General features: G+C 36.4%; 1 pseudogene; it reads right to left on the bottom strand.

Annotated features, from left to right (window-relative positions):
- Positions 1-202: 202 nt before the first annotated feature.
- On the bottom strand, positions 203-11,593 carry LOC113109363 (gap junction alpha-5 protein-like; annotated as a pseudogene).
- Positions 11,594-21,909: the final 10,316 nt, after the last annotated feature.

Raw genomic sequence — 21,909 nt, forward strand, 5'->3', positions numbered from 1 at the left:
CTTTTTGATCCACCCTATAAAACTACATACACTTACGACAACAGTTTCAATGAAACCATATTAAATGCTCTGATACAGATTCTCTGCCCCTTTCCTTATCCTCTGATTCATGCTGATATTTAAGCCTTTCTCATCACAAATAAGTGAAATATCCCATGTAACATACCAACACACAAAAAATACTCATACACACACACAATAATGCACACCCCTTGTGTCAATATCTCTCATCTTAAGGCTAGTTCACACTCCCAGCTTCTAATCCTCCAGGACGGTCCTTTAACCCAACCTACACAGCCAGATCACCTGGTCTGACTCGGTTACTACTAGTACCACTAGTCTTGCTAAGTCGGCGCTTGTCTTTGAAGCAGCCTGGTTGGGAGGATGGTGTGGAGGGGGCACTGGGTGTCATCTCACCCGGACTCGAACCTCAGGGCTCTCGTAGCTCATCTGCAGGAAGTCCACAGCTGGCTGAAGATCACTGTGGCTGTGATGATCTCGCTCTGTGGCCATGTTGACGGAGTTCTGCTGGTGAGCCAGGCGGTTGGTGAAGGGCTGGCAGGTTTTGTGGATGTTCTGAAGATGGTGGTGATGAAGATGCGGGGGTGATGTTGGACCTGGGCTTGATGCTAGGCACTGGTTGAAATCTGGGGGTGGGGTGCAGGTTTGGGAGGGATGTGGCTGAGTCTTCTCAGGCAGATCTATTGGAATACTTGTCTTGCTGTGTAGGACTAAAGAACCAACTTTGGTGTTTTTGCCATTGACATCATTGGCGTGTTTGTCAGCATATTTTCGAAGGCATTGCTTGCACTGTTTCCATGCAAGGTGGTACAGTTCTAGCAGCTCAGAAGCAGTGAAACAGCCGCCACCACCAGCATAAACACAATAAAGACGTTTTTCTCAGTTGGACGGGACATGTAACAATTCACGCGGTTGGGACAAGGTGACATGTCACAAGGATACAGAGCATTCAGGAAGATTCCATACATCATGTACTGGATAACAATGAAGGTCACTTCCATGATCAAGCGGATCACAATACTCAGGACGTACGTCCGTAGCAGCGCACCCTTTAGGCGAAACGTTGTCTTTGTATCATCTGCCTTTTCTTTCTGTTCCAAATATTGCTTCTCTCCATTGCCGTCCTCACCCTTCTCCTCCTGCTCCCTCTGTTTCCGCTTCTCCTCCATGCGGACGATGTGCATGGCGTGGCCCATGTAGATGAGGGACGGTGTTGATACGAAGACAATCTGCAGCACCCAATAGCGGATATGGGCAATGGGGAAAGCTCGGTCATAACAGACGTTGGTGCAACCGGGTTGTAGTGTGTCACACATGAAGTCGGACTGCTCGTCGCCCCATGATGATTCCGCCGCTGTGCCCAGCACCAGGATACGGAAGATGAACAGCACCGGTCAACCACACCTTCCCCACTGATGTGGAAGTGCTCCTGCACCTCTTCCAGAAAATTACCCAAGAGACTCCAGTCCCCCATCACTCCACACCAATGCTAAGAGAGAGCCAAAAAAGGTAAATCAACACTGATATTGACCCATGAAATGGTGTCATGGTAGCAACATTTGAAACCTATTTAATGTGTATGGGTGATTGATGGATAAGTATTGCTGCTGAATATATGATAACAAGGAAGGCTGAGTCTCTTCAAAAATGCATTTCAAAAGAACGTAACAACAAAGTTGATAAATTTTACTTTTGTTTAAATCAGTTAGCCCACAAATAAAATTCAGATGCACATGTTTACTATTATATTATTATTATTATTATTATTATTATTATGCACACGGTCGACCAGTGGAGTTTTACAGTTTTTTCAAATGCTTACATACATTTTCAAAACTTTGCCTCTTTTTCTTTCAAAACTTAAAAACACAAATCCAAGAATTGCACACACAAAATTAAAAAAATCTTTTTTTTTTTTTTTTTTACAAAATAAAGCACTGCATTCAAAATAGCACAAACACATCTCACAAGCAAACAATTTGCAAACACATCTGCCATAATATTAGGTCCTGTTAAAATTAGTGTTACAGAATTGTGTGTTGCGTTTTGCAAAAAGTGCTTTATGAAATTGAAAACTGAGTCAAAGGTCGATAATTAGCGTATGGTTTTGCAGATTTGTTTGTGTGGTTTTGGTGATTGAGTGTTAAGTTTCAGAAATTGTGTGACATCGTACGTAAAGATTTTGTTTGTGAGGGGTGAAAAAAAAAATCTGTAATCCACGCACATACAAACTGACCAATAAGAATGGATATTCAAGTGACACAATGTTTTTTTGCTACCATTTAAAATCTAATGAGAAAGGCACCAGGATATAGCAAAATTGGTCTCTTTCCAAGAAAATCTTGCTTTTTATTATTTACAAGTAATCTTATTTTAAATCCTGACATCAAAAAAGTCTCTGTATCAAAGTGAGCAGTAAACCATACAGGCCTGTACCGTCAACTTTTAGAATAATTGTATTGCGACATCAAGCCTAATGTGATTATAAGGTGGAGAGAAACTTTAGTTGGGATTTAGTCAAAATGGATGAAGTCCAAATTAATGAGGGAATCCTCATATGAAACCTCATTTAAGTGAGACAAATCAACAGGGATGTACATTTCCCGCAGGGACTAAGTGAAAAATGGAGTTCAACGCTTATTTGAGTAGATGTTTGATGCAATGGGGCTCTCTATGTCTAATTGTTAAGTCTGTAGATGGCGCTGTTCTGTTAGTTTAAGTCATGTTGCTACAGTTTTTTATTATTCGCTTTGGTACTATTTTCACAAGTAAGGTGTATTTTTTCAGAACTCTTAGTACAAAAATCCAAACAGATCACAATTTTAACATCGTTCATCATTCTTTCTAAAATCTAATCTCATAATTTCATTACAGTTATGCATATTTCCATCCACTCAATCATTCTTTCAAAACATAAGATTATTGTACATATATATTGAGAACATTTGATTTCATCATCAAAACACAACAATATGATCTAGGCTACTTTCAATTTAGTTATTTTAATAATCAGTTCATTCAAGAGCAAACAATGCAAGATACATCTTTCAAACCACCTTGATCAATTAATTACAGTAATACAGACAATAAATGCCATGTCAGAAAATATACTTACATTACCTAGCTTGCATAAATCTCATAAAATCCATAATTTTGTTAAAGTATTCATACAGTGTGTTACTGTATCAAAAGGTGTTATGAAGGTATGACATGGCCATAAGGTTTTGTGCTAGAACAGATTTTACTGGCAATACAGTATGACATATAACTGAATCAATCCTGTAACTGCACTTTCCAGTTGTGTTATAGTAATGTGCAGTCTCTAGCATGGTAAGGCCTCTGTGTACAGTATCACATAGCATTATGTAATGTAAAATGCTGTATTTGATGCCATCTGTCTCCCTTCTTCTGATACATCTCTGATCTTTCTAGCTCCTCTCTCTTGTTTCCCGCTGTATGTTCACAAATGGCAAAACACATAGTTTTACAAATGAGGACATCCTCAAAGTTGTGTGTGTGTGTGTGCGTGTGTGTCCATGTGTCATAGTTTGTCCCCAAATATAGGTAAGTACTAGGTACACACACACACACACACACAGGTATTCCTATAATTATTGTGACATTCCATAGGATTAATGTGTTTTAGAGCATGCTGTACAAACTGTAAATTCTATGCCCCTACACTAACCCTACTCCTAAACCTACCCTTACAAAAAATTGTATTTCTCATAGACATTTTGTCCCATAACAAAGGGTTTACATGAACAACACACACACATGTACAAAATAGTGGTTATCATCTATGATAAATCACTTATAGTGCAAAAAACAAACAGACAAAAATTCCTTACATTTGATTGTCAACAAATGATTCACTGACTGACCATTACGATGAGTTAGATTAAACAATAGACAAGTGTATGAAACTGAATGAGAAATGATATTGCTATCTATTAGTTTATTATTAAAAACCCATCAAACTTCTTTTTGTGAAAAGTGTGCTCGCTGTCAAATCTAGAAAGACTGTTCTTGTGATCCACTTAAACATTTTCAGAGGTTTCACATGCTGTGCGTCATGTATTGTATATTTACAGTATAGAGCCTGAGAGGAGACCACCGTTCTAATTTTAGTCTGGCCTGCCCCATTTTTGGGGGTAGGATGGGAACAGTGGTCTTGGCAGGGTAGGTCAGGGCAAGGTGATGCCAAGGGCCCTGAGAACTGCCACTCTGAATGACCCTGTCCAGGCCTAGATAGAGTGATCATTTTACCACAATACAGATGTCTGTCAGCTATATCACGTGTGCCAGCCTTTGTGCTCCTGTTTTTGTTTCTGTATGAGTGATGATGCTGCATGGACTAACTGAACCTCTCAACACAGAGACAAATCAAACAACATGTCAATGTTCCAAGTTCAGACAACTGTGGCAGATCTATCTATCTATCTATCTATCTATATATCTATCTATCTATCTATCTATCTATCTATCTATCTATCTATCTATCTATCTATATATCTATCTATCTATCTTGAAATCAAATTTTCTTAAGCTTTTTTCACCATTATTTTTTAGATATTTTGGGAGAACAAAAATAAAAACTTTCCTAAATAGATGCTTTTTATAGTACTGTATATTCTATATTACTTAAAGTAAATAAACTCCTTCAAAAGTTTCCTCTCTGTTTCTGTAAAAGCTGTCAAACATGAGCTCAGGTGTATTAATCATAGACACTATCATTAACACTGTCCAGTGTTGCTCTGCTTCCCAAAATATCATCAGTGAGCACTGTCCCATTTCCATAAATGCCAGTCCAGCCACGTCAATCTCCCTTTAAATAGTTCACTAATTCCGCAAAGCATCTTGTTTATCTCTTAATTGATTAGTTAATTCTCAATGAAATTGATACAGTTGATCTAAATGCTTAAAAGGTGTGAGAACAATGAGAAAGTGTGTTGTGTCTTTTGCTCTGACACACATATTGATCTTCTTTTCTTTGGGTCTGCATGTGCCTGTTTTAGTTGTTTTCTTTAGCACCAGTTAAGGTTACCTCGGAAAGGGCTTTCGATTTAATGCTATTTACAGGATGTTGTCACTCAAATACCCATTAAACCTCAAATGTTTAATGAAGCACAACTGCGGCCACACTAGAGAGTTCACTTTTAAAGTGTATGTGTGTGTATGTGTCTGTCTCTGCTCTCACACCCATCCTGTACCAAACCCTGTTTTGCTAGTACTGTCCAAATAAGGTCAGACAGTTTTGAGCAGAGGCCCTCCTACTTTTTGAGCAGATTTAAAATAGTCAGATTGTCTGATTAGTATTTAGTGAGAAAATTAAAGAAGTGGGCACTAAGGAAATAACTGGAGTTTATAGTATAAAGCAGCCTATTTTTTTGCACTCACTTTAATGTATATGCTGATTTTATTATTACTTTTTATCATCTTGAATTTTTTCTTTTATCTTTTGGGAAATATATAGCTGAAAATTTATATTCCTTAGTATTTTTTGTTAAATTGTCCCAAATGTACTTGAGACATTAATTTTAACCTGATAATTTCCTGTGCATGGCAGGGTCCTGTTCTTTAAAATAGCTACTCAAGAATAGGGCAGTGAGCAGCTGACTGAACAATGAAATCTTACTATGTGTCAAATCTAATTATGAAAATTTATCAAACGCAAAGAGGAAATTGCTGTCTTAAAGGGGTTGGTTCACCCAAATTTTTTTGATGAAATCCAAAAGCTTTCTGATCCTCCATAGACAGCAAGGAATACCACGTTCAAGGCAAAGAAAGGTAGTAAGGATATCGTTAAAATAGTCCATGTGACAGTGGTTCAACCCTAATTTTACGAAGATATGAGAATACTTTTTGTGTGCAAAGAAAACAAAAATAACGACTTTATTCAACTATTTATTTTCTTCTGTGTCAGAATTCAACACAAGTTCACGTCAGAATTACACCACATGCGTGTGCATTCCTCTGCTTGCAAACAAGAAACAGTGCATTTGATTTCTACGTCAGCAGCACCACATGCATCCATTGTGTTACTCTTGTGAATGTGCAACGGAAATGGACATGGAAGAAAATAAATTGTTGAATAAATAAACTGTTGAATTTGAATGTTGATTTCTTTGCACACAAATTGTTTTTCGTAGCTTCTTAAAATTTTGGTTAATTTCACTAATTTAACTAATGCCACGTGGACTATTTATTCTTTTTGGGCCTTGTATGTGGTAGTTGCGTTGCTGTCTATGGATGGTCAGAAAGCTCTCAGATTTCATTGAAAATATCTTAATTTGTGTTCTGAAGATGAAGGTGCCATTAAATGCATTGATTCAATATTTTAAATTGCTCCCTAATGTCCCCAGAATGTGTATGTGAGGTCTTATCTTCAAATACCCCACAGATCATTTTTTATAGCTTGTTGAAATTGTCACTTTTAGGGTATGAGCCAAAATGCGCTGTTTTTGAGTTTGTCCCTTTTAAATGAAAACAAGCTGGTGCTCCCGCCTCACTTTTCAGATGAGTGCGAAGCTTCAAGAGCTCATGCTCGTGGGCATACTGCTGATACCAGTAACTGGTGGTGACCATGTTACTAACCTCACATTGCTTCTAAATGTGATTTTTAACTACCACATTCCTATTCACGATCATTCTGGTAGCAGGTGTAGGCAGAATTATGAAAACAGGCAGAGACAATGGTAGCTTTAGCAACATTAGCCTTACAGAGAGCCAAGAAGCTCTTTTGGAAAACAAAATATGATGTGTGATGCTTACTTTGTCTGTCCCTCTTTCAGAAGCAATCTTTGTAAAACTTTGTTAGGACTTTTCAGTTTTTTTTTAATTTCCTTCAAAAATGAAATTTCACCACCATGTCCTCAACAGTCTATGGAGACTGCTATGTCTGTGTGTGCATCCCAACACAAGACACTTGTAATGGCTCTTTGGCGCTGACATTGTACCTCCAACAGCTACAGCAAGAGAACAGTAATGGTTGACTGCTGCTTTTCACTCAGGGCTGTGTATGTGCTAATAGGGCAGAGAGCGTCACAAATGGGCGGGACTTTCCAGAGTATGATGTCATAGTAGTGAGAAATTTGGAATTGCTCGACTGTTTATGATTTACTGGGATTATAAAACAGTGAATGGATGGATTTTTACTATTAGGCTGGTTGTTTACGATTAGGCTGGTTGTATTCACACAATGTGGCCACACAACTGTGTTCAAACACCTTATAAAAGTGATTTTTGCATTCTATGGCACCTTAAAGAATTTGCAACAATATGAGGGTGAGTACTTAATGACATCATTTAAATTTTTGGGTGAACTATCCCTTTGACTTTGTGTGCAGCAAAGCACAGGCTTTATGAATAACACTTTCTTCTGGCATTTATAGTGCTTGTTTGTCTTACTTTCTTTTCTTTTATACTAGAATATGCAAATTTGCCAATTGTGCACTCTGGTTCCTAAGAAATTCAGCGTTTCTTGTTCAGTTATGATGTTGCTAATGCATGCCATCTCAAAGGTGTTTTTTATGTGGCAGTGGCACAGTCTTTCCCCAGGGGCTGGATTCAGGAAACATTCTTAATAAGAAATTTCTTATCAACTGCCATTTTCTTCTTATTTGTTAACTTAAGAAAAAAATTAAGAATATTATGTATTCCCAAAAATTCTTCTCAAGAATATTCTTATATTTTTTCTTAAGATGTTCTTAAGAATATATTTGATATTCTTACGAACTTCATAGATTTTATCTTAAGATAAAATTTTCGGAATTTCATCAGTTACGGGAACTCTGTAAAGTCGGGTGCATGTGTTATGTTGGCAAAGGCTGTTCAGAATGGCATCGGTGGGAACGGAATCTTAATCATTAAAAAAAAAAACACACACAGAATGAGGACGGATATATCCATCTGAGTCACACTGACTGGGCGATCTCTGTCGCCAGAGTGCTCTCTCTTTTTCATTCTGTCTCTCCATTTTCCTTTTTTTTCCATCTTCCTTTTCTTCTTCTCTTAGGAAGCAATTTCAAACAATATGATTTCCTCCAGACTTGCTACTTTAAGGGAAACAAGTCTCTTAGGGTCTACAAGTGCAAGGGTGTTTTCATTCCCAAACAGAGCAAAAGAATGACACGAGATAAGAGTTCATTTGTGCGGATTATTTTGCATCTGGTTAACGCACAAAATCATAAAACCAAAAAACTCTTATCTTGAGGTATTATTAGAGGTGAAAGATCGCTGTATTTCTTGAAGATAGCAAACAATGGGACTTCAGAGCGCATACACGGGTTGGTGAGATGAATGACAAACAGGAAGAACTTTCACCTACTCTCATATGATTTTCTGTTTGTGAAAGGAAAGAGGTGACATTGGTCATTGACCTTAAAGGACCTTTAATGTATCTACTCACACACTATTGTAAGCAGGTTAAATACAGAGACATTTACCCCTCAATACACAAAACCAATGTATCTGTAATTTGATATTAATATGTATTTATTAATTTATTATTAATATTTAATATTTTTGCTCCTGCTAATTAATATATTAATAATGTCATAATTTATGCAAACAAGATAAATAGATAGATAGATAGATAGATAGATAGATAGATAGATAGATAGATAGATAGATAGATAGATAGATAGATAGATAGATAGATAGATAGATAGATAGATAGATAGATAGATAGATAGATTTTCTGAACTCTTCTTAAGCTTCTTTTAAATTGTTTGTTAGGAATCATCAGAGCTTCCCTTAGCCCTCAAGGATTCTTTGTCTATTCTTTATGACTGTAAGCCACTGTCAAACATTCAATAACAAAAATAAACTTAGAATAACATGCAGCCTCGCACTCCCATTTGCATCAGTTTAACAAGCTGGGAACATTGCCACAACGCCTTTGAAACATTCTAGTAGCACTTCACAAAGGTGCCAGGCACTATTGGCAAGTGATGGCATACTGCTTTTTCTCAAAGTGATCGTGTTGCTGCGGGCACACTGATACTCACACCATAAGAGGCTCTGCAATGCCCACGCATGCGGCTGCCCCCATAACTCTGAATAAATATTTATTTAAGCCCTTTCCCCTCAACCTGATGTCAGGGACTAACAGAATTAGCATGACACCACAGACTGTAGTCATATCTTTGTCCCAATATACCAGAGATGTAAACTAGGCAAGACACAAAGGCAAACACTTTGGACAATATAGTTCTAAGTTTATCCTCTGCAGAATCTGCATGATGTTTACCTTTTTTTTTTTTTTAAACAAGAGGCATCATAAAAATTGCATATATGAATAAATGATGAAGCTATTGCCAGATATAAGCAGTTTAAAAGTTTGGGGTCAGGAACATTTTTTGTTGTTGCTTTTGAAAAAATAATACTTTTATTCAGCAAGGACACATGATATTGCTCTAAAAGGTCAAAAATGTATAAGGTTAAAAAAAATTTCTGTTTCAAATAAATGCTGTTCTTTTAAACTATTCATCAAAGAAGCCTGAAAAAGCAGAACAACTGTTTTCAACATTAATAATAAGAAGAAATATTTCTTGGGCTCAGACTCTATTAGAAATAATGATTTCTGAAGGATCACGTGACACTGAAGGCTAAAGTAATGGCTGTTGAAAACTCAGCTTTCCATCACAGGAATAAATGAAATTTTAAAACATATTAAAACAGAAAAACAGCTACTTCATTGTAACAATATTTCAAGATATTATTGTATTTACTGTATTTTTGATTGATTAAATTAAAAAACAGATTGAAATTTTTTTACAACCAGTCATAACCTAGCTCTGCGATTACCTAATTAAATATCCATGTACACTGTGAAGTCACAATTACTGGACAAAGAAAGCTGTCATCATTTCCAGTTGAAGTCTAAATGTGTATATGCACTTGTGTTACTGGACTTGAACGTGCATACTAATGCTAAACGCATGCTTTAAACAACAAAGGACAGAACAACTGTTTAAGCCAGGCATTCCAGGACTGACACAGACCACTTTAATGGATGGAGAGGTCAAGGATGAGATGCTGAGGTTAGCCATATGAAGTGAGAATACGCCTCGCTTACTCAGCCCATTGCAGAACCCCATTATAAAAAGACACCCCCACATATCAACACCTGCCATCCAGTGGGATCCCTCATATGGGTCATGAAGGCAATCCTTTCTCTGCTTGTCAGGCTGCTAACAGGGTGATGTGTTTCCTTACATGGTGGTTCTGTTTCTCTCTTCACTGTCAAAGCAACTGTACTGACTGGTCTTATTAATCAAGACAGACACCACTTCACATCACATACAGGGCTTTTGTACTTTGTTATTGGGAAATGAAAGATATAGGATATATTTAACATACAGTGACGACTCTTAAAATGTATTTGGACACTCAAACCACTTTGTATAAAGGTATGAATGCCACTGCACAAAGAAACAAAAACAATAAGACCAACAGAATTTTCAACTTTTAAGCAAAATATTTCACAAAATAAAAAAAGGTTGGATTTTTAACAAAAATGAGGGGATTAGGTCAGAAATAGTTTTTTTCAAAATTCTAGCATCATTTGTTTGTAGTTGCAACTTGATTTGATATTTAATTTAATATTAATACATTTGTAATTCTAGGTTAAGTTGAGAATTATCTATTTATATAAGTTAAACTAATACACCAATCACAGCACAGGTGATCTAATTCACTTTTCTACTTATTAAAATAGTCTTTGGCCAAAGTACCAAAGAAATATAATCCAACGTGATGTTATAATGTGAAATGAGATTTGATTCAGAATTATTATTTGTGACATTGTAAAATGAATAAAAAAAATAAATGACATAGAAAAATCTCTAAATAAAAAAGGAAACATTAAAATGTAAAAAAAAAAAAAAAATCCATTAATAAATTTTTAAATATTCTAAATATAATTACAAAATATTTAAATATTATATAAATAACAAAAATTAAATCAACTAATACAACAATACATTGTACAATGTCTAAAAATTATTTAATAAATAATTTAATATTTAAATATTATTTTAAATATCAATATTTTAACATTAAATAATAAAAGTACCAAAGGATCTCTGTTTGTTTTTTTTGTTTTACAAAATTCTGCATTAAACCTCAAAATAATGGAAATAAATAAAATGAAAAAAAGAAATGATTAAAGTGATGCATAAAAGTGAATTACCTGTCTGACTTCTGAGACTGTCTTTGGTTGAGTCTTCTGTGGTCTTGTCCTCTTCAGATGAATGAGTGGGCTGTTATTCTGTGGCCCGGCGCTCCTATGGATGCAGCTCTGATATCTGTATGACAGTGGGGATATACTGAGCAATGGAAAAAAAATGGCAATGTAGCTCTATAGAAAACACTCGAGCAATTTCTGGAGTTCATATACAGCACAGGCACCTTTGTGCCCGTCTCACTGTGGGAATAAAGCACAAGCGTGGGACACTCTGAGAAATACCGGGCCATCTCAGGGAGTGTTTCAAATCCCCTCCACTCTTCCTTTCCCTCCTCCCCCTCTCTTCCTCCATCCCGCCCTCTCTCTCTCTCTCTAGTTGACCCCCCCACCCCACCCATCCCAATCTAAACCACCCCACCTGCTCCCCCATGAGAATGCACTTGGTGGCACTCTGTTCTGGTGAGAAGAATACCACAGGGTAAAGAGAGGAAGTCAGATTGTAATAGAACACAATGGCTGTTCTTCTCAGGCTGTGTGTTGGTGATGTGATGTGATGCCTTGTGCTCGTGTCACTTTATGTGTTTGTTGAAGTTTGAAGTTTTACCCCCTGTCCTGATCAATTAACCCTTTCATGCAACAACCACACAAAGATATCGCACCACACATGCACTTCCACATGTAAACTATGACTTCCATTTTAACAAGTAGTTCTCTCCCTCTTTCTCTATATTTATAATTGCATGAGGTTGTAATAGCTCAGTGCAGTTTTTATTTACAATGCAAAAGCACACTAGTTAAATCAAATCAAAATTATTATTTCATATATAAGGGACATTTCAACAGAATCAGTTATCACAGTGTGATATTTTGAACATTTTAAATTTCATATTAAAAGGGGGAAAAGGGTCTTGAGTGTGGGTAAATAACAACAGGTTTTTTTTAAGAATGTTTGAATGCTTTATTCTTTTTTTTTACTAAAATCAACTGAAACAGATTATCATTTCATTTTTTGGTTGTTGTACATATTGCAGTAATTGGGGCATTAAATGTTCAGCGCATGGCACTAAAAGGTTAATACACTTATTGTGTTTGCAAAACAACATACTATTTCCACCTACACTAAGCCCTCCGACAAATCAACCAAAAGTGTATTTTATCATGACACGTGTTTCACAGGACTTATTCACAAGCACTCGACTGCACAGGTGAGCTACTGAGCAAGTTTACTACATCAGAAAAGTTATGCATATGGAGATGGATATGTGATGTAAATATCAAAACATATTGATTTTTAAAATCACACAAAAAGTGTTTTGAGGTCATATTATTGTGCAAGGAGCCTCACAAAGTAAATTGTGTGTGAACTTTTTGGAGGTGTAAAATGTAGGTAGATGCATAGGTTGGCAAATTATGACAACTAAAGCTGAAATTATTGGCACCTATAACTCACAAAATGGGCATTGAGTTATATAGCAACACTCTGGCAATTACCACGACATCATAACATCCTGCTTGTGAGTTTAACACTCACATTATCTACAGAAAATGTACAAGTGTAGTAGTTTTTCTTCATGAGCTGAACAATACGATGCATTACAATTCAAAGTAACAACAATGATTGTATCAGTACACTACATATAGGATAATAAAATCTTGTACCTGATTACATGATCCCTTTTTCTTCTTCATTCAGGTCTCCTTTTCTCTCCCCATCACATAGTCTTGTTAGGCTACTGTATCCAAGGGAGAATTAAATTTAACCAACTTTACAGAGACTAATTTAAACAGAAGCCAGAGCTATAACCCCTCTCTCTCTTCACTTCTCTTTCATAGCTTCTGCTGCTCATCGGCTGAGAGCCAGAAGATGTATGTCAGCTTTATATAATGGCAATCTTTTAGGTTTCATTCCTCCTTGCTCAAGGGGCTGTGTGTGTTTGTGTTTGTGTACACGTGTCTGTCTGTGTGTGTGTGTGTGTGTGTGTGTGTGTGTGGTATTTGAGTACTTCTCGCAGCTGGGTGCATGTGTGTTTGTGTCTGTGTGTGTGTGTGTGTGTGTGTGTGTACAGCATAATGTGCACAATGATGGTAATTTGGTGTAAGGCACACCAAAGATTACAAAGGGCGGATGATGTTTTTGTAATTAACAGATCACTCACTTATTAAGAGCCATAGAGAAATAGAAAGCAAGGAAAAACAAGCCAATGGAAAGCTTTCTTGAGAAACCCCACAAGTGACGAGGGACAGTTAACAAAGGACATAAATATAAGGGGTGTACAGAAATTGTGTCAATATATTAAAGAGACTGAAACATAAAACAGATGCATTAGATGCACATATTGTGTTCTTCATAAAAAGAACAAATCAGCACAATTGTGAAATATAACAAATCTATACCTGTTACACATGCACACATAATGCCCTCATGACTTTTGTCTCAGTCACCCTGTTTGTAGAAAAAATGATTGGTGGATGTTGGCGAGTGGAACAAAACAATATCTACGTCATATGCTCGTGTGACCCATTTTAATGATGCTCACAGAAATTCTCCAGACATGCAAATTCTCGGTTCGACATGCAACAGTTATCATCAGTCTGGTGATGGCACTGAGGATTTGGTTAGTGATGCACCATAAGAATAGGTTACAAATAGAGTGTAACATCTTCATTAGGTCTCCAATTCATGACTGCTCTTAATTCTGACCCTCAATATTGTGAATTTTGTATTTAGTTTATACTATAAAGAATAATCATGTATTTCAGACAATGTCAGCATCCATTTAACAGAATAAACCACATTAGTCATCAATTAAAATAACTTGGAATTTCCCTCATCATTATTCCAGTCTTCAGTGTCACGTGATCATCTAAATATCATTCTAATTTGCCGATTGCATGCCCAAGAAAGAGTTCTCATTATTTTCAAAGCTGAAAAACAGTTAATAGTAGAAACTGTAATGCATTTCTTTCTGTTTTTATGAATGGAAAATTAAAAAGAACAACAATTATTTGAAATAGAAATAGTTATTTTACCATATTTTTCACTAATGTCCTCACAGTTTAGAATTAAGTTTTGGATTACTTTTTTATACTGAAATAACCTTGGTGGAATATGGCTCCCTTTCAGTCTTAAATGAACATTAAACATGCACAGACAAAATCATGAAGAAAAGAGAGTGCCACGGATGCCTTCTATGCCCTGTTTAAATCCAAGAGCCTCCTGCCATCTCTTGACATTTATCTTTTTGCCTTAACTAGAAAAAATAATCCTGGTTTCAGTATGTGTGTGTGAAGAGAGAGAAACAGCCAGAATCAACAACTAAACAACTTACATATGCATATTATATGTCTCATAACTGAAAAAAATGTACAACTGCTGCAAAATTGCATATACGCATTTACACATTTGCTTATCAAAACAATCATGGATCACATAATTAGAAAACAATTTCCAAAGTGTATCTCAGATCTTCTATACCTATTCTGAAACACACACAAAAATTCTGTACCCTTTACTGTAAATATGCTACATATATGATATACTGAAACATAGCTAAGGCAAAGCAAGCAGAGATGTGCAAAAAGCACTTTTAAAAGCACATTCCACCCCAACAAAAACACTGCAATCAACACTTTCAGAGCCGGCCCAGGAAAGAAGGAGACTGACAGACGTTATTCTAAGAGAAAGGAGGAAGTTGGACATGCAGATGCTCTGTTTTTCTGCACTGGAGCTGAAACATGGATTTCGGTGGACAGACACGATCATTCAGACAAACACAGGAAAGGAGCCACCTTGAGACAGTGACTCCAGGCATGTGTAGGCTAATTTGGCTAATTTCATTGTCAGTTCAGCTAATTTAATCAGAATGGCACAAACAATGCCAAGGAGCAAACAAAAAGACACGATATATAGGCCACCCTGAATGCACTGTAAGTCACTTTACAAAAAAGCCAAATGCATAATTCTAAATGTCAAATGAACAGGCCCTGATGTCTAGTTTATCCTGATGATAAACTTTAATTTATAGTCCAATAAAGGTTTAACCTTTTTTAAATTTCTGTTTGAATTTTATTTCTGTGAAACTGAAGCAAAAATATTTGAAGTTGCAACAGCTATAAAGACAGACACAGAATGACATAGTGAGAACAGAAATGAAGAATGAGAAAATAAGACAACAAATGGAGAGAGAGTGGGAAATTTAAGAAAGATGGAGAGTGCTTTTCATGGCGTTACATCCTCTGATAACATTGTTTTCTGTAGTGGTTCAGTGGTGGGACATCATATTTTTAAGCTCGGCATCTAAATGGCAATCAGCCTCTTTTCCTTGTATATCCTCTACTACTCCTTTGACCCTTCTAGAGGGGCATTGTAAGGGGGACCCCCTGGATCACGATTTTAGCCAGAGCCTAACAAAACTTTTAGTTCCATTGACTTCCAATCATACGCATGTGAATGCATCAGACCGGAAACACAAGTCTGTGGAAAGATATTTCACATTTCACTGCATAGCACAGTTCAAGCTTGGCCTGCGAATTCGCATCACGTTGTTCATTGTTCATTTTTGGGTGAACATTACCATTAAACCCACAATAAAAGCCACTTATACCTAAAATTACAAAAATTCTATGGCTTTTTATGATCTTTTAAGATCCAGAGTTTTCCCACAGACCTTGACTCCATCGTTGCCATTCACTACTTTCTCCTGTTTATTCTGTTCCTCATTCACCCCCCTTCTCTACATTTTGTCCCCTCATCTTTTGCTTCATCCATTGTTTTAACAGCATCTCAGCATTGGCTCCCTAGAGTGACCAGTGCTACACTTACAGGAAGTCCAGCGTCTGCTTCCTGTCAGGTTGAAGAGAACAATCAATCATTTCCTCTTTTGACCTTCACAAATAAGTCTGGCCATGTTATATGCTTGTGTGTTTATAGTAGTTTGTACATAACAGGGCTAGAGAACATTTACACATGTGAACCAGACTTCTTGACCGTTTACAAGTGGCTCTTATTGTACTTGGTGATCTCTGTTTCCTTTTTTCTGTTGAACAGCAGTCAGCACAGATCTATAAGTGAACCTGGATAATAAGCTGCTTGATATGGCATAGACTGACTGATTTGCCAAGTTTGCAAGATTAGCTGCATTAAATCATTGTACGCTTTTCAGATTTGTTGGAGATGGCAAAATTTAAAACATTAATAGTACTTTCAAGGTTCACACACACATATAATCTCTAACAATCAATAATTAAAAAAAAAAAAACATTTCATCTTCAGATATATTATTAAAAAATAAATAAAACAATACTTTTATTGTTTCTCAGTTATTTTGGTAAAACAAAATTAATGATGAAAATGAATAGGGTTAAACTTAGACTAAATACCACAGCTTAATAAGGAAAACTATTTGAATGGCTATGTTGTGTCTTGTTACTGATTGGTTTACCAAACCAAATTGTCTAAAACAATAGATTGGTGTTGTGAGTCATAACTTTCTCAAGAGAACTTTCAGAGAGTTGGTTCTCTTGCCTTGATTTTAAAACTAGCTCAGTTGAACTGAATATTATTAATTCCCTGGTATTAATGCAATGTGAATGACTCAAACAACAGAATGCTGAAGCACTGGTTTAAATAGTCGGCTCCCACACTTTTCGGCAGTTTGTGCTTTTGAACCCTTTGTGACAGTAACTTCCATAGGAAATCACTTGTTCATTAGAAGTTTTGAATTTCAATTTGAGGAAGGGGAAGCTTGTAGCTGCTTGTACGTATGCCTGCCGCAGCTCGGGTTCCCTGTCTGTCATTCTTTCTCATGCGTGGAGTCTGTTTTCCCAGTGGAGGTTTCTAAAATTATTCTGGAATTTGTCTCTAGTACATTACTCTAGTAATGAAGTAATCAGAAATGGAGAGCTATTTTCCTTGCTTACATTTTTATTTATTTATTTATTTGCTCTTATTTTGTTTTGTTTTGTATTTTATTACTATATTACAGAATGCTGTTGTTTTCCGGATATTAGCGAGTTGTATACAACACCAGCAGCACAATTGCTTTTATTCAACTGTTAAATTAGAAGTTAATAATGAGCAACTTACATTTTAAACACAATATTGAGATTTGTTTGATCCGTTTTTACTCTGCATACAAAAATATTTTAAAACGAAGTAAAATCTAAATTGTCAGTCCCTGGCTCCCAACAGGAGAAAGTAGTGGGGTTTCACTCTTGAATGAATCAGTCGCCCCTTTCACGCATACTGATTTTACTGGTAAGTTACCGTTAAGAGACCATGTGTACACAGGACCTTTTCAAAAATACCGTTTAATTAGTTCACAGCAATTTTCCAGTATGAGAAGTCGTAAACATTTCCCGTCAATTACCTGTAAATCTCCTCTGTGTAAATACAGAACCGATACCAGAATGAGCATGTACAAATTCAGAATACACTAATGTAAAACATCTATTCTGGGCCTATTTAACTGCTCTGGGCCAATCATAACATTCTGATGCAGATGACGCATTTACTGTGTGCTGTGTAGTTCAATTTGAAGTCGTCTAATATGATGTCCCTGGGCCAAAAGCAGCTGCATGAATGTGAATATCTGATACAAAAATGAAAATATCAACAAAAAAAACTGAACATGCATACCCCTCCATGTGAACAAACACATCACTGGGAGGTGAAGACTTAGACGCCATTTCTGGTCAATGATCTCACAGAATTAAAAAAAGATGTGTGAATAGTTCTTTACCAGGATAATGGTGCTCTTTGAAGAGGCTAATGTTTTTTGGTGGTTAAGTGAATGATACACTAACTTACTTAGGAAGACAGTGGCTGCATCTGAAATCATACACTTTCATACTATATTTCAGGTGAAAACAGTAGGACTGTGTGAAAAGAGTGTGTCCAAATTCAGAGTACTCCTAAAAGAGTAAGCAAAAAGTTCCCAAGTGACCTACTACTTCTGGTGAGATTGAGAAGTACGCATCCAATACACTTTACTGTCCCATGAGGCCATAAGTGTTTGACTTAAGCTGGATTTAACCAACCACCGAGAACTTTAACTTGCAGTCAGGGAGGAGTTGAAAAGGGAAGTCATCAAGTCAGATACTTACAGCTTTCTGTAGTGATGCTAACACGTTTGCATATTTGATCATAGGTGAATTAGATGCACTCAGGGCCATTTCTAGTTTTTTTTATCAGTATCCATAATAAAAGTGTCCATGTTATCCACATCCATTATTATTCTGTTCATATGCGTATACATGATCTTTACCTGCAGCCCAGAGTCATTCTCAAGCCACACACAAAGATTTGATAAAATGGATTGTAGGTAAATATCAACCTCATCAGACACGCATTTTATTTTCAGACCATTTATCAACTTTTCAAATATAGATCATAGATTTCAAGCATAGATCACAGTAACGTAGCGCTGGTGCCTTTTTAATTCAGATGAAACGTCTAATGCATTATAAGTGAGTGGCTATATTGTTGTCGCAGGTTTCATTTCAGTAGGGTCAGTTAAGCACATTGGTCCGAGAGTCTGGCATATCAGCAGGTCAACAGAGGTGAGGGTGTGTCAAATCTGTCTAGAGGAAGAACGGAGAAGGCCAGGTCTTTCACCTCCGTCCAAAATCAACATTTGTTCCTGTGGCATACACAATTGTGGCTGGGCAGCGCCGGCCGTCACACCCATCGAGGTGTTCTTTATGACCACAACCGGTCGACCAGCACAATGACCTCAGCGCAGTTACCTGCTCCATACACCCATAAACACACCACGCGTAATCATGCGAACACACACACTAATCAGGAATTTAGGTTGGCTCAGACTGATGTCCGTTTGGGTGAGTCAAAAACAGTGTGTATAAACTGTGATCGCTGAGAACAGTTTGTGTGTACATGGAGGGAAGTGAAGAGAATGCTTTGTGTATTCGGATAAATTAATTAAACAATCATTGGAAACGGTCGAAAATATAATTCCCAGAGGAAGTGAGGCTCAGTTCAGGAATAATGAGGAGAAATGAAGATATATGCTGGAGGTGTGAACAGGGCTGAGAGTTCATAGGAATGATTTTATTTCAAAACTTCAAGTTTAAAAGTAATATATATATATATATATATATATATATATATATATATATATATATATGTTTGTATGATAAGTGCCCTTTTTCCTTAATATCTAGAAACGGGACAAATACGACCTTTTCTATTAGAAGCCTTTAATTTTAGTGGAGAGATTTAAACAAAATCTTTCATATTTCATTGTCACAGTGTCTTTTGAAATGATAATCATATTTAAATCATCCCTCCTTAGCATCGTCATCCTCTTTTAAGCAGTGAAGAGCTGCTGAAGTCTGCATTCATTCAGCTGTAGGAGATTTGCCATGTTAGACAGAGTTAAACATTGCTTTGACTTCAATTCAAATGGTTGTGTCTCTGTTTGACATATGAACATTGTTAGGAAAATATAATTTCTAGACTTCATTTAGTAATCTTCAAGCATACTTAATATTCTCTCTAGGCTGGACACTGTGTATTTTTAGGTAGTAGGTACTTTACTGTACCTACAGTGCATAATTCAACTGTACAGTGCCCCAGAAAAACATTTGGCACTTAAGTCTCACTCGTCAAAGATGTATTCATGTAATTAAATACATTCAGTTAAACATCCAATTAAGTGTCATTTATAAACAAATGGTGGCAGACTGCAAAGGTTTATATGAATTTCTGAATAGTCCATAACACTAATTGTGTTAGCTTAATTAATTAATGTATTTATTTTAGAAAAGTCAATATAAGTTTAAATTAATATTTTAAAGGAAAGCAATAAATGTATTATGGGCCGATTAGCATTTGATATTTGTGTTATAGCTTCACGAGCGTCTGCTGCATTGGCACAATGTGAGCTCACGCCTGACTGCACATGCTCCATAGGCTCAACGCTCTAGAATGACATCATGTCTTTCTGTGTCATCCTATCACTATTCATGTGGCTTATCCTGCCAGTGTCCACTATATCAACACACAAACTCCTCTAGGGCACAATTACCAGGGTCCGAAATGCAGGTTATACCATGAAGTCAGTGAAATATTGTATAGCATCAGTCTTTTCCAGTTTAATATCAATACTTTTTATTTTTAATGAATTAAAAAGATGGGTTAATGTATGTAAAATTTGAATATTATTTTCTTCCTAATAATAAATATTGTATTGATACAATTCTAGTTCCACGTATTATTCTAGTTCTCACGTATCATGTTGTATTTGCAAATACTTTCTCATTAAAAAACAAATACATTTTTTAAGGCACAGTTTCTCTCCTGTGTTGACATGAAATAATAAATTGAACATTTTAAAATGCAACATACTATAATAAACAGCAGATTATGATTAATAGTGAGAGGGTAACATAGGACAAAACTTGTTAGAAAAGTTACAATTTTGATGAGACATTTGGCATCATAATTTCATTAAATGATGACACATTTAAAAGATTTCATCCGCTAGGAAGTTTATTCTTATATAGCCTATCAAACACACAAGGACAACATAAGTGACAAAGACTTCAGTCTTCTATTAAGCGGTTAGTTAATTATGCTCTTCTCTTTATCTTGATGTTTAGTCCTAATGTACACAGCAACCAGTCAAATGTTTATGAGAGATACTGTGCAGAATGGGGAAATGAATTGTGTGACTTGGAATAAACTCTCTGTCTATGTGGCATGAAACATTGCCCATTGACTGTCAGTCATATTGTTTTCCCTTCGAAAACTGTAGCGCAAACTGTTTCCCCTGACAACAATAATTCAACAGTTTAGATAAGTGCTAAACAATCCCAAACTTTAAATAAACCATTCCTGAGTATGATAGGGTTTTGCCAACTGTTGCATGTGCTCTCTCAGTCAGGACTGCTACAGCATGGAAAACAGTGATCTGGGGGTCTCAGAGACCCCTCAAAATGACAAATATGCACATTTTTTGACCTTTCACCATTGGGTTTTGTGTAATGTTCAAAATCTTGGTGTGAACCAACACTGTCAAGAATGTGTCTGGCCAATGATTCAGCTGCGCAGGAAGTTTTAAACAGGGTATTGTTGAAGTTTATCCATGTGTGTGCGTGTGTGTTAAAGCTTCCTGGCCGATATCATAAATATGCCATTGCACTGTTGCCCCGTTATCACAAAACCATTAAACCGTATACCTCCAACACCCAGTTTTCCTGCATGTGTGTGTTTGCCCAAATTCTTTATTATCACCATTTCCTAAGGCTGTCTCACTTGTGAAATATCGCTGTTGTCATAAGGTCGGTTGGCTCCAATACACAACCAACATTTTGTTGAAGATTTGTGGGTGGATAATTTACTGTGTGTATCCCACTACAGTTAAATGCAAACACTGAAATAACAAGAATGCTGCTCCACCTAATACGAGAAGCTATGTCATGAAGTCTATGTCACAGTTTCCTAATTCAACACATGAACAATACAGTACATATTTTATACTGTTTTCTGTGTGGGTCAGTATTCATTTCACTATATGAAGTATATATACTGCTGTTCAAATGGCTGGGATATTGTTTGTTGTTTGTGTAAGAAGTGTCTTCTGTAGGCTGTGCTACATTTCTTTGATACAATAAAAACGTATCTTGGATATATTCTGGTTGTCAAACTCTGTGGAACATATACCTATTTTAATGTG

This window comes from Carassius auratus, chromosome 9 (genome assembly GCF_003368295.1).
Source record: "Carassius auratus strain Wakin chromosome 9, ASM336829v1, whole genome shotgun sequence".
NCBI lineage: Eukaryota > Metazoa > Chordata > Actinopteri > Cypriniformes > Cyprinidae > Carassius > Carassius auratus.